The sequence below is a fragment of the Vespa crabro genome, chromosome 15, assembly GCF_910589235.1.
Source record: "Vespa crabro chromosome 15, iyVesCrab1.2, whole genome shotgun sequence".
NCBI classification, from domain to species: domain Eukaryota; kingdom Metazoa; phylum Arthropoda; class Insecta; order Hymenoptera; family Vespidae; genus Vespa; species Vespa crabro.
The window spans coordinates 2,524,015-2,534,722 of NC_060969.1; positions in this window are offsets into that span (position 1 = coordinate 2,524,015).

Sequence of the window (10,708 nt, forward strand, 5' to 3'; positions counted from 1 at the left end):
AATTAAAAAACAATGGGAGGTATAAAAGGAAATGATGGTTGAGATGTAGGTGGCGGTGATGTTGGTGAGACAGGAAGAAAAACAAAAGGAATGTTGCAATTGAATGAATTTATACCGCTAATTTCCGAGAATTTCAAAACAAATAATAAAGTTCAGATCATTAGGCGGCCCATAACGTCGTACCCACGTAGCTATGCGAGAGCGTAAAAGAATTAAATAATAATAAAAAAAAACAAAAAAAACAAAAAAAAAAACAAAAAAAAAAAAGAAAAACAAAAAAAAAATAGAAAACAAAAAGGAAGACGAAAACGAGACGAAAAAAGGAAAAAAACGAAAAAAAAAAAAAACAAACAAAGAGAACAAAAAGAAAAGAATGGGAAAAAGGGATCGACGAAAAAAAATGTCTTCGAAAGAATTAGGGAGAAGGTAAAAACAAAAACAAACAAAGAAACGAACAAATCAATAAACAAATAAACAAACAAACAAACAAACAAAGAAACAATTAATAAATCGATAAATTTATTAATACGACAATTAGGTATCATTATGATCGTGGATGGTGTGTGTGAGTGATCATATGATTAAATATTATATACTCTCGAGTGATCTTTCCGTTTTGTTGTATCCTACATAGGAATTTTTGTTTAACCAAATGTACAAATATAACAGTACGTAAGAAGAAGAGAGAAAGTATGAGTATGAGAATGAGAGAGAGAGAGAGAGAGAGAGAGAGAGAGTATGCGTCGAAAAAAGTACAATTTTTGACGAGAGCAATCATTTGTTCGTCTGTGTTTCCGATGATTGTAAGGAACAATGCTTAGCGATATTTGTATATTAATTAATTAATTAATTAATTAATTAATTATTTAAATAATTAATTAATTAATTAATTAATAACGCGAGGCGATATTAGGAAAGAGCGAGATGAGGAACAATTTGTGAACGTAGTTGTTAGCAGAGTGTACGAGAGAGAGAGAGAGAGAGAGAAAAGAAGCTACATAATATGGTGTCAGTGGTCTTGGGGATAAAAGAAACACGACGAAAGGGATAAAAAAAAAAAAAGAAAAAAGAAAAAAGGAAAATAAAAAAAAAACCAAAAGAAATAAGAAAAAAAAAAAAAAGAAACAAAAAGTCGATTGTTCGTTCATCACGTCGCGAATCATTTACCGAATGATTGTTATATGTGTAAATTATATACATATACATACATATATGTATTTAAAAAAAAAAAATCTCTATTATCTCGATTAATTGTACTAATTGAAAAAATTATTATTCAGGAATATTATTATTACCTATGCTAATAAAAAGTGTGGCTTTATTGGCCAATTGATCAATCCTCCATTTTGTGGTGTCTTCGATTGTTTATTTATTTATTAATTTTTTTTTTTTTTATCCTCTCCATTTTTCTTCTTTTTTCTTTTCTTTTCTTTCTTTCTTTTCTCTTTTTCTACTTGTCCTTTCAGTAATTTTATATAGAACAACTTCACGACCTCATATCATACGATGATATTTTGGATTTCTTTGAAATTAATAGTACTTGATGGTAATGGTAATAGTAATAGTAATAGTAATAGTAATAGTAATAGTAATAGTAATAGTAATAAAACTAAATCACGACTAATGGGGATTGTGTGTGTGTGTGTGTGTGTGTTTGTGTGTAGAAAAAAATGACAAAGTCCAGGTTTGATATTTTTAAACATCAATTTAAATAACCAATAATTCATTCACATACATCATATGTCACACCATATCTCCCTTGTATATTAAAAATTCAAACTTATAAATCATGCATATAAAAAGTGCGTGTTTCCTCTTCTCGATCTTTATTTCTTTATATTCTTTTTTTTCTTTTTTCTTCCCTTATTTCGCGTCTTCCTATTCTCTTTTTTATTTGTTTATTTATTTATTTATTTATTTATTTATTTACTTATTCCATTATAGCTCACTGCATTATACATATTACAGGCCTATGTGTTGGTACAGACGGGTAAAGAAAATCGTAATTAATCAGTTTTTATTTTATTCATTTTTCAAAAAACCGACAGTCATCGCTTTTATCATTCGCTCATTTTTTAATCGCCAATAAGATGATATATTATTATTATTATTATTATTATTATTATTATTTTAAGTATTATTATTATTATTATTATTATTATTATTATTATTATAGCGTCGAATAGTTTTTGTTACCACTTTTCCATTAAAAACCTGCTTCGAAAACGTGAGAGAATTTGTTTTCTTATTTTTTTCTCTATTTATATTATTAGTGTTGTTGTTGTTATTATTATTACATATGTAATTGTGTTTTGCATATTTCATATAAACTAAATCTCAGCAATTTTTCACTTATACGTATACACTTGCTCTTTTTTCTTTTTCTTTTATTTACTTTTATTCCTTCTTAATTCATTCACTCATTTATCGATACCTAATGAAACTTTTTTTTTTATATAATGACATTCTCGTATCATTAAACCTGATAATAAATTAATGCGAATGAAATTTAGTTTCTTGTTTTTTTTCTTTTTTTTTTGCAAAAGAATAATAATAATAATAATAATAATAATAATAATAATAATAATAATAATAATAAGATAATGATGAGAAGAAGAGAAGAATAAAAAGAGTAACCTAAGTAGCAACAATAATAATAGTGATGAAGATGATAATAATAATAATATTAATAATAATAATAGTAATAATAATAATAATAATTGAATTAATAATAATAATAATATTAACATTAATTATTTTAACATAATAACAATAATCGAGAAATATAATTGGGGTAAAAATTATTGCGGCAGCTGTATATATATATAATATATTTAATTATATATATATATATACTGCGATGCGGAATCATTAAAATTACATTATAACCGCCTAAACAATATAATTACATATTACGATTATATTTTATTATTATTTATTATTATATATATTCACAACTTAATAATCGTTTTTATTATCGTACGCAAAAAAAAAAACAAAACAATATCCAAACTCTTATTGTTTCGCTGCACTTGCTATTTATTTATACCATTATCAATAATTAATAATTATTATTGTTGCTTAATGTATGTACAGAATATAGGTATAGGCATATATATATATATATATATATATATATATATATATATATACATATATATATGTATATATAGATATAAATATGTTACACGTATAATATATATAAATATTGGAATGTCTTATATATATATATATATATATATATATATATATACACATATATATATATGTATGTATGTATATATATCTTTAATAATATTAATATGTGTGTGTGTGTGTGTGTGTGTGTTTGTGTGTGTGTATTAATATTTATAATAATTTAAGTTCTTACAGCATCATCACTCATCTATTTTTACGGTTACATTGATATTTATTTAATTCGAGCCAACTTGCTTTTCGATCGGCTTTGCATCGTCCCATTTGTTTTCTCGATAATAATATAACAATGATTGTGACGTTGCAATTAAATAATAATAATAATAATCGTAGTAACGATGATTAATTATTGCGGACGACGAGTTATCGAACGAAATATAAAAAAAATCGATTATTTTCCTTGTGATCCCTGCCGACCGTCAATGTTCCTTCTAATGTATGTATATACAAAACATAAATGACGGGGGAGGTGGGGTGGGCGTAAAAAATTGTTTTCCTTATAAAATGGTGTTACATAAATAAAAAAGAAAAAAAAAAAAAAAGTAAGTAGATCGTGAAATATATATAAATTTTTTTATTATTTCGTGGAAAAGGAGAAAAGTGGGAGGGAGAGAGGAGAATATATATTATAGCAAGAAAGTTATTTTTTCGTTATCTTTTTTGTTTTCTTCTTCTTATTTTTTTTTCCCTTTTTTTATTGCTTTTCATTGATCGATCGATCGATCGATCGATCAATCGATTGGTCGATCGATCGTATTCTTCCTAAGAAGATTTGACATTGGTTTTTTTTTTTTTTTTTTCTTTTTTCTTTTTAACACAAATCGTTTTCACCCAGTAATTGGGCCTCGAAGAACGTCGCCACGTTTTCTTTTCGTTTCATTCCGGTTTGTTCTTTTTTCATTTAATTATTCATGCATTCATTCAATCATTCATTTGTTTATTTATTTATTTATTTATTTAATTATTTATTTATTTATTTATTTTTAGCGGCCACATCTTTGCATCATCCTCGTACACTCTTAGCGAAAAATCCATTAAAAGGAGATTGTCCTCCCATTCAAAGTCAGATGCATTATCATCATCATAATTATCATTAATATAATCATCATCATTCATCATCATCATCATCATCATCATCATCATCATCATCATTATCTCTCGCTTTTCTCGAATATTTCCTTGACAAAAAGAATAATAAAAATATGCTCGAAACAAAAATAGAGAGAGAGAGAGAGAGAGAGAGAGAGAGAGAGAGAGAGAGAGAGAGAGAGAGAGAGAGTCAGAGAGAGAGATAGATCGAACGAGTGAATGAGAATGAGTGTGTGTGTGTGTGTGAGAGAGAGAGAGAGAGAGAGAGAGAGAGAGAGAGAGAGAGAGAGAGACGGGCAGGTGCCTAAAAATTTTTCGATCTAAAAATTACAGAAAGGAACAAGGCTTTTTGTTAACGATTAATCCACTGTTCTAATAATCTAAATCATTATTATTATTATTATTATTATTATTATTATTATTATTATTATTATTATTATTATTATTATTATTATTATTATTATTATATTATCATTTCTTTTTACTATGTTTTCTCTTTTTTATTTTTTTATTTCATTCATTCTTTTACTCCGCTTAAAAATCTACAGAGAAAACTACAATTGTGTGTGCGCGCGTGTTTGTGTGTGTGTGTATGTTTGTGTGTACGTACGTCATCGCAATATCGTTCTTTCACTACTTCTTGCATTTCTAACAATGATTTCCGATTCATCCTTTTCTGTGTGTCTTATGTTATTTATTTATTTATTTATTTATTTACGTTTGTCTGTTTGTTTTTTTTTTCTTGTTGTTGTTCTTCCTACTAACGACTACTATCTTCTCTTTTTCTATATTGTATTTTTTTTTCCTTCTATTTTTTTTTTTTTTCTTCTTTAAACTAGGACGTCGTCGTCACTACACGCAATCTACATCACGGCTACGTTTTCTTCTTCTTTTTACTTTTTAATTATTTTGTTTTTTCTTCTCTTTTTTCTTTTTTTTTCTTTTTTTCTTTTTCTTTTTTTTTTTTTTTTTTTACTTCAGTAACACATGGACATCGTTAATCATTCTTTTCCCGTTTCTCTCTATTATTCGGTACTATATTATTTATTTTTATATACAATATATATATATATATATATATATATATATATATATATATATTGTAAATATATATATATATATATGTTGTATTTTTTTTATCAACGTCGGCACAGCATCTTCCCGATCTCCTCTTCAAAATATGGTATGTATGTATGTATGTATGTGCAATGTTCTCTTTTATTACAATTATTATTTTTTCTTCTTCTTTTTCTCATTTTCATAAGTGTATGCGTGTTCATTCCCCACCCTTGTCCCAACCCCTTTTAACACTCTAAAAAAAGGCTCGTTGGCTCGTTTCATTAATCGAATTCAGTTGAAATATTCTTTTCGATTTTTTCTTTCTCCATTCTTTTCTTCTCTTTTCTTTACTCTTCATATTTTATCTTATTTTTATGCGCACGCGTGCGAATAATACTACATATACATATAACTTATTTATATTATTTGTATTTACTTATATATATATATATATATATATATATATATATATATATATATATATATGTGTATATATTTATAATGTCGATAATTGCCAGGTTTCGGAGATGGTTGTTGTTGTTGTTGTTAAGATAACAAAAAAGAAAAAAGAAAGGAAATAGATAAATAAATAAATAAATAAATAAATAAATAAAAGTCCAATAAAATAATAAGAAAAGGGTGAAAATATAAATGGTAAGAAGCGTGTGGAATACGGACGCAATTGTTTAAGTCTTTTTTTTTTGTTTTTCTTTTGTTTTTTTGTTTTTTTTTTATTTCTTTCCCCCTTTTTCTTTTTTACTATCTTGTTTCTTTCCCTTTCATATTTTCCCTACGACGATCTCTCAATGGTCTCAAAATCTCAAAAATGATTTGCTTCGGGAGGATTTCAAAAAGGCACGTGACTTTTTTTTTTTTTTTTTTTTTTTTCGAGGTACTCGCATGTCGAACAAAATTTATCCTTCTTTCTTTTTTTATTTCCCTTCGTTTGTTGTTCTTTCTTTCTTTCTTTCTTTCCTTCTTCTTCTTCTTCTCTTTTTTTTTTTTTTTTTTTATTATTACTCCCTTCCCATACCCCTCATTTCGCATAATTCTCAAATGATCGTACTACAATTTTATGTGGACATACATATATATATATATATATATATGTATTTATCGTTCTATTATAGTTAATTATAATTAATTATTACGACTTACTTGTTACTTGAGATATTTTTTGTTGTTCTTGTGCTTTTTGTTTATTATATTCCTTTATTCAATTTTTTCGCTTGGTTCTCGTTGTTTGTTCGTTTAACAAATAAACAAACAAACAAACAAACAAACAAACAAACAGATAGATAGATAGATAGATAGATAGATAGATAGATAGATAGACAGACAGATAGATATTGGACTATTATTTATTCTCTGCCTGTATTAGTGTACGATCTTCCTTTATTTTTCTCTGATAATAAAGAACAGAGAAAGATAGAAGATAGATAAATAGATAGATAGATAGATAGATAGATAGATAGATAGATAGATAGATAGATAGATAGATAGATAGATAGATAGATAGATAGATAGATAGATAGATGGATGGATGGATGGATAGACAGATAAATGGATAAATAGATAGATATAAGGAGAGTGATTATTGTGATGTAATTTTCACCCTTTTTTTTTCTTTTTCTTCTTCTTCTTTTTCTTCTTAATTTTTTTTTCCTCCCCCCCCCCTTTTTTTTTTTACCACAAATTAACTATTGCCACTCCGAAACCTGGTAATTTCATTCCTCTCGCACGCATCCGAACACACATTCGTACTAAGCGTATACCCAAAAATCTTTAGAAATTCTTGACAAGTAATTAATAATTTTGTATTATTAATAGCATTATAGTAAGTGTAATAATTATGGCGAATAATTAATATGCACGTAGTATTAGTTATTTTAATAATAATAATATTTTAATAATAGTATCAGAGAGTATTAGCAGTAATAGTAATAATAGTAGTAGTAGTAGTAATAATAGTAGTAGTAGTAGTAGTAGTAGTAGTGTAGTAATAGTGTAGTAGTAGTAGTAGTAGGAATCCATGAATGGACTCGTAAGCTAGCTCGTAGAGAAAAAGCCTTAACAATTTTCTTATTACATTTTCTTTTCCTTTCATTGTCAATTTTTTTTTTTTCTTCTTTTTAATTATTATTTTTTTTTTTATACCTCCCCTCTTTACAATATAATAAACAAGAGAGAGAGAGAGAAAGAGAGAGAGAAAGAAAGAGAGAGAGAGAGAGAGAGAGAGAGAGAAAGAGATCGCAAGCATTGAATATTAGAGCGGTACCTCTTTTCTTTCTATCTGTTTTCTTAATCATTCATTAATAAAGAAGATATTGTGCTGGCTCAAGGGAGCTGGACGAATTTCAAGGAATCACGGTTCACCGAGTCCTTCAAAAATGCGAAGATAAAAAGATATAAAAGCGAGAGAGAGAGAGAGAGAGAGAGAAAGAGAGAGAGAGAGAGAGAGAGGTGGTTGATGTGTTTATCTTTCGCGTGGAAAAATAGCATTTGTCATTTGTTATTAATTTATTTTTTCTTTCCTTTTTTCTTCTTTGGAGGAAAGATAAATTTTTTTTCTCATTCCCTATTAATCTTTCCATTCGAAAAATCAATTCGCACGGAAATTTATCGTTCGTATCTTTTCTTCCTTGTCCTTCTTCCCTTCCTTTTTTTATTTTATTTTATTTTATTTTACTTCATTTTTTTTCTTTTTTTCATTTATATATATATATATATATATATATGTATATATATATATATATATATATATATATTATATTTTTCTCGTTCATTTTTTTTCTGCTTCTTCTTTATATTTATCCCTTCTTCGCGCAGTGGGACACCCTGTCTATGAGCACGTCTTGTGTAATGTGTATGTGTAATCATTGTCGCATGTTTTTTGTGTGTGTGCGGGCGCACGCGCGTGTGTGTGTGTGTGTGTCTGCTGTGTGTCTCTTTGTGCATACGTGTGAGGTAGAAAGGCGAAAAAGAGGCGAATATGGTCTCAAGTACCCTGTGGAAATGCGCATATTGTACGGAAAGAGAAAGAGAGACAGAGAGAGAGAGAGAGAGAGAGAGAGAGAGAGAGAGAGAGAGAGAGAGAGAGAGAGAGAGAGAGAGAGAGAGAGAGAGAGAGAGAGAGAGAGAGAGAGAGAGAGTTAAATTATATCTTGTCTCCTTTTTTTTTTTTTTTTCCTTATTTCTTTCCTGCTGCTAATTAGCACATTCGTCGGTCAGCTGTTTTTAATTGACATTGCTTCTTTTTTTCTATCCTTCTTTTTTTCCTTTTTTTCTTTTTTTCCTTTTTTCAAACGAGACGATCGACTTCTCGTCGTCATTTCTGTTGGACTATTGAATTTTTTCTTTTCTTTATTTTTCTCTTTCCTCATTTCTTTTCGTTTCCTTCGCTCTTTTTTTCATTATACTTCATTCAATTTATTACTTTATGCTCTCTTTCCTTGTCCCTTTTTATTTTAACCCTTTTCACTTTTACTTTTACTTTTAATTTTACTTTTATTTTCCTTTGTTCTTATAGACAAAATGGCAAAATGGCGAGAAAATATTTTCTTTTTTCTTTTTCTTTTTTTTTTCTTTTTCTTTTGTTTTTTTATTTTTTGTCTTTCTTTCTTTTTTTCGCATCCGACGAAATTCGCAACGAAGACACACATTATATTATATGCATTTTGACAATTGAATTATATTAATCGGGTTCATTTACTTTCGTAAAATTTTCATAAAGCTCGTTTTTAATGTATTTTAATGTTTACGTGCACTCGCGTGCGTTAGTACGTTTGTGTAAAATGTTCGTATAAGTATGTAAGTGTATTAATCATTTTTGTGATACGACGACGCGCTAAAAATTAATGAAATATATATATATATATATATATATATATATATGTAGCAGAGGAGAAAAAAAATTGGCGCGATTTTTTAATCAAAGCACAGCGACTTACCTCGCTGAATTTGTAAAGATTTTTGGTGCATCTCTTCGTCGTTCGCTTCTCTTTTATTTATTTTCTCCTTCTCATTTATTATTATTATTATTATTATTATCGTCATCATCATTATCATTATTATCATTGTTATCATCATTATTAGCACTATTATTATTATTACTATTATTATTATTATTATTATTATTATTATTATTATTATTATTATTATTATTATTATTATTATTATTATTATTGGAGTATTTACCTCTCAATCTCACTATTCATAATCTCCTTTAATTAATTAATTAATTAATTTTCATTTATTTCTTGTCCCTTAACTCTTTAATTATCGTATGCGATACAATTACGTGATTAGTAGTATCATCATTACCTTTTATTTTTATAATTAGTGTTACAAAAGCTTGATTATTTGGATCGGACTGTAGCGGTATATTCACATAATTATCGTCATGGAAAATAAAAATTCAACGTTTACATTACAATCATTCCGTCGTCAGCTTTACATCATCATTCGTCGGAACCGATAAATATACTATATACATATACATACATATTACGCGTGTATCTATATATATATATATATATATATATACATATATATATACATATATATATATACATATATATGTATGTGTATATCTTATGTAAATTTACCTCGCTAATCTTCATTTTCAACATCGGTTACATAATAAATACAATTATTCGTATAATAATAATCATCGTCATCGTCGTCATTAACATCATAAACATCATCATTATCATTATCATCATCATCATCATCATCATCATCATCATCATCATCATCAAAATCGATATCGATATCAATATGATCGAGTTATCGTTAAGAAACGGTCGTCGCTTATTCAGCACTGTTCCTATATACCATATCACCATCGTCGTTTGATCACAAATTTTTCTTTTGCTTTTGTTCTCGAAGGATTAACAATATTGATTTTTTTTTTGTTTTTTTTTTTTTTTTTTTTTTTTTAATTCCCTCATCGATCTAGCGATTAGCTCGATAATAAGAGTATATTGAAATTAGGAAGAGTTTAAGAATTCAGGATCGATTGATCATATTCGATTTAATTCGGTCGTAAAAAGGAATAAGAAAAAAGAAAATTACAAAAATAATAATAATAATAATAATAATAATAATAATAATAAAAATAATAATAATAATAAAAATAATAAAAATAAAAATAATAGTATTAATAATAATAATAATAATAATAATAATATTAATAATAATAATAATGATAATAATAATAATTATATACGTGTATGTCTGTATGCGTCTATATAATATATTCACACAAACACATACATACATATTACATACATATACATACGCATTAAAATCCCATCGCGTTTATTGTTTCCTTTTTTTATTTATTTATTTATTTATTTTTTTT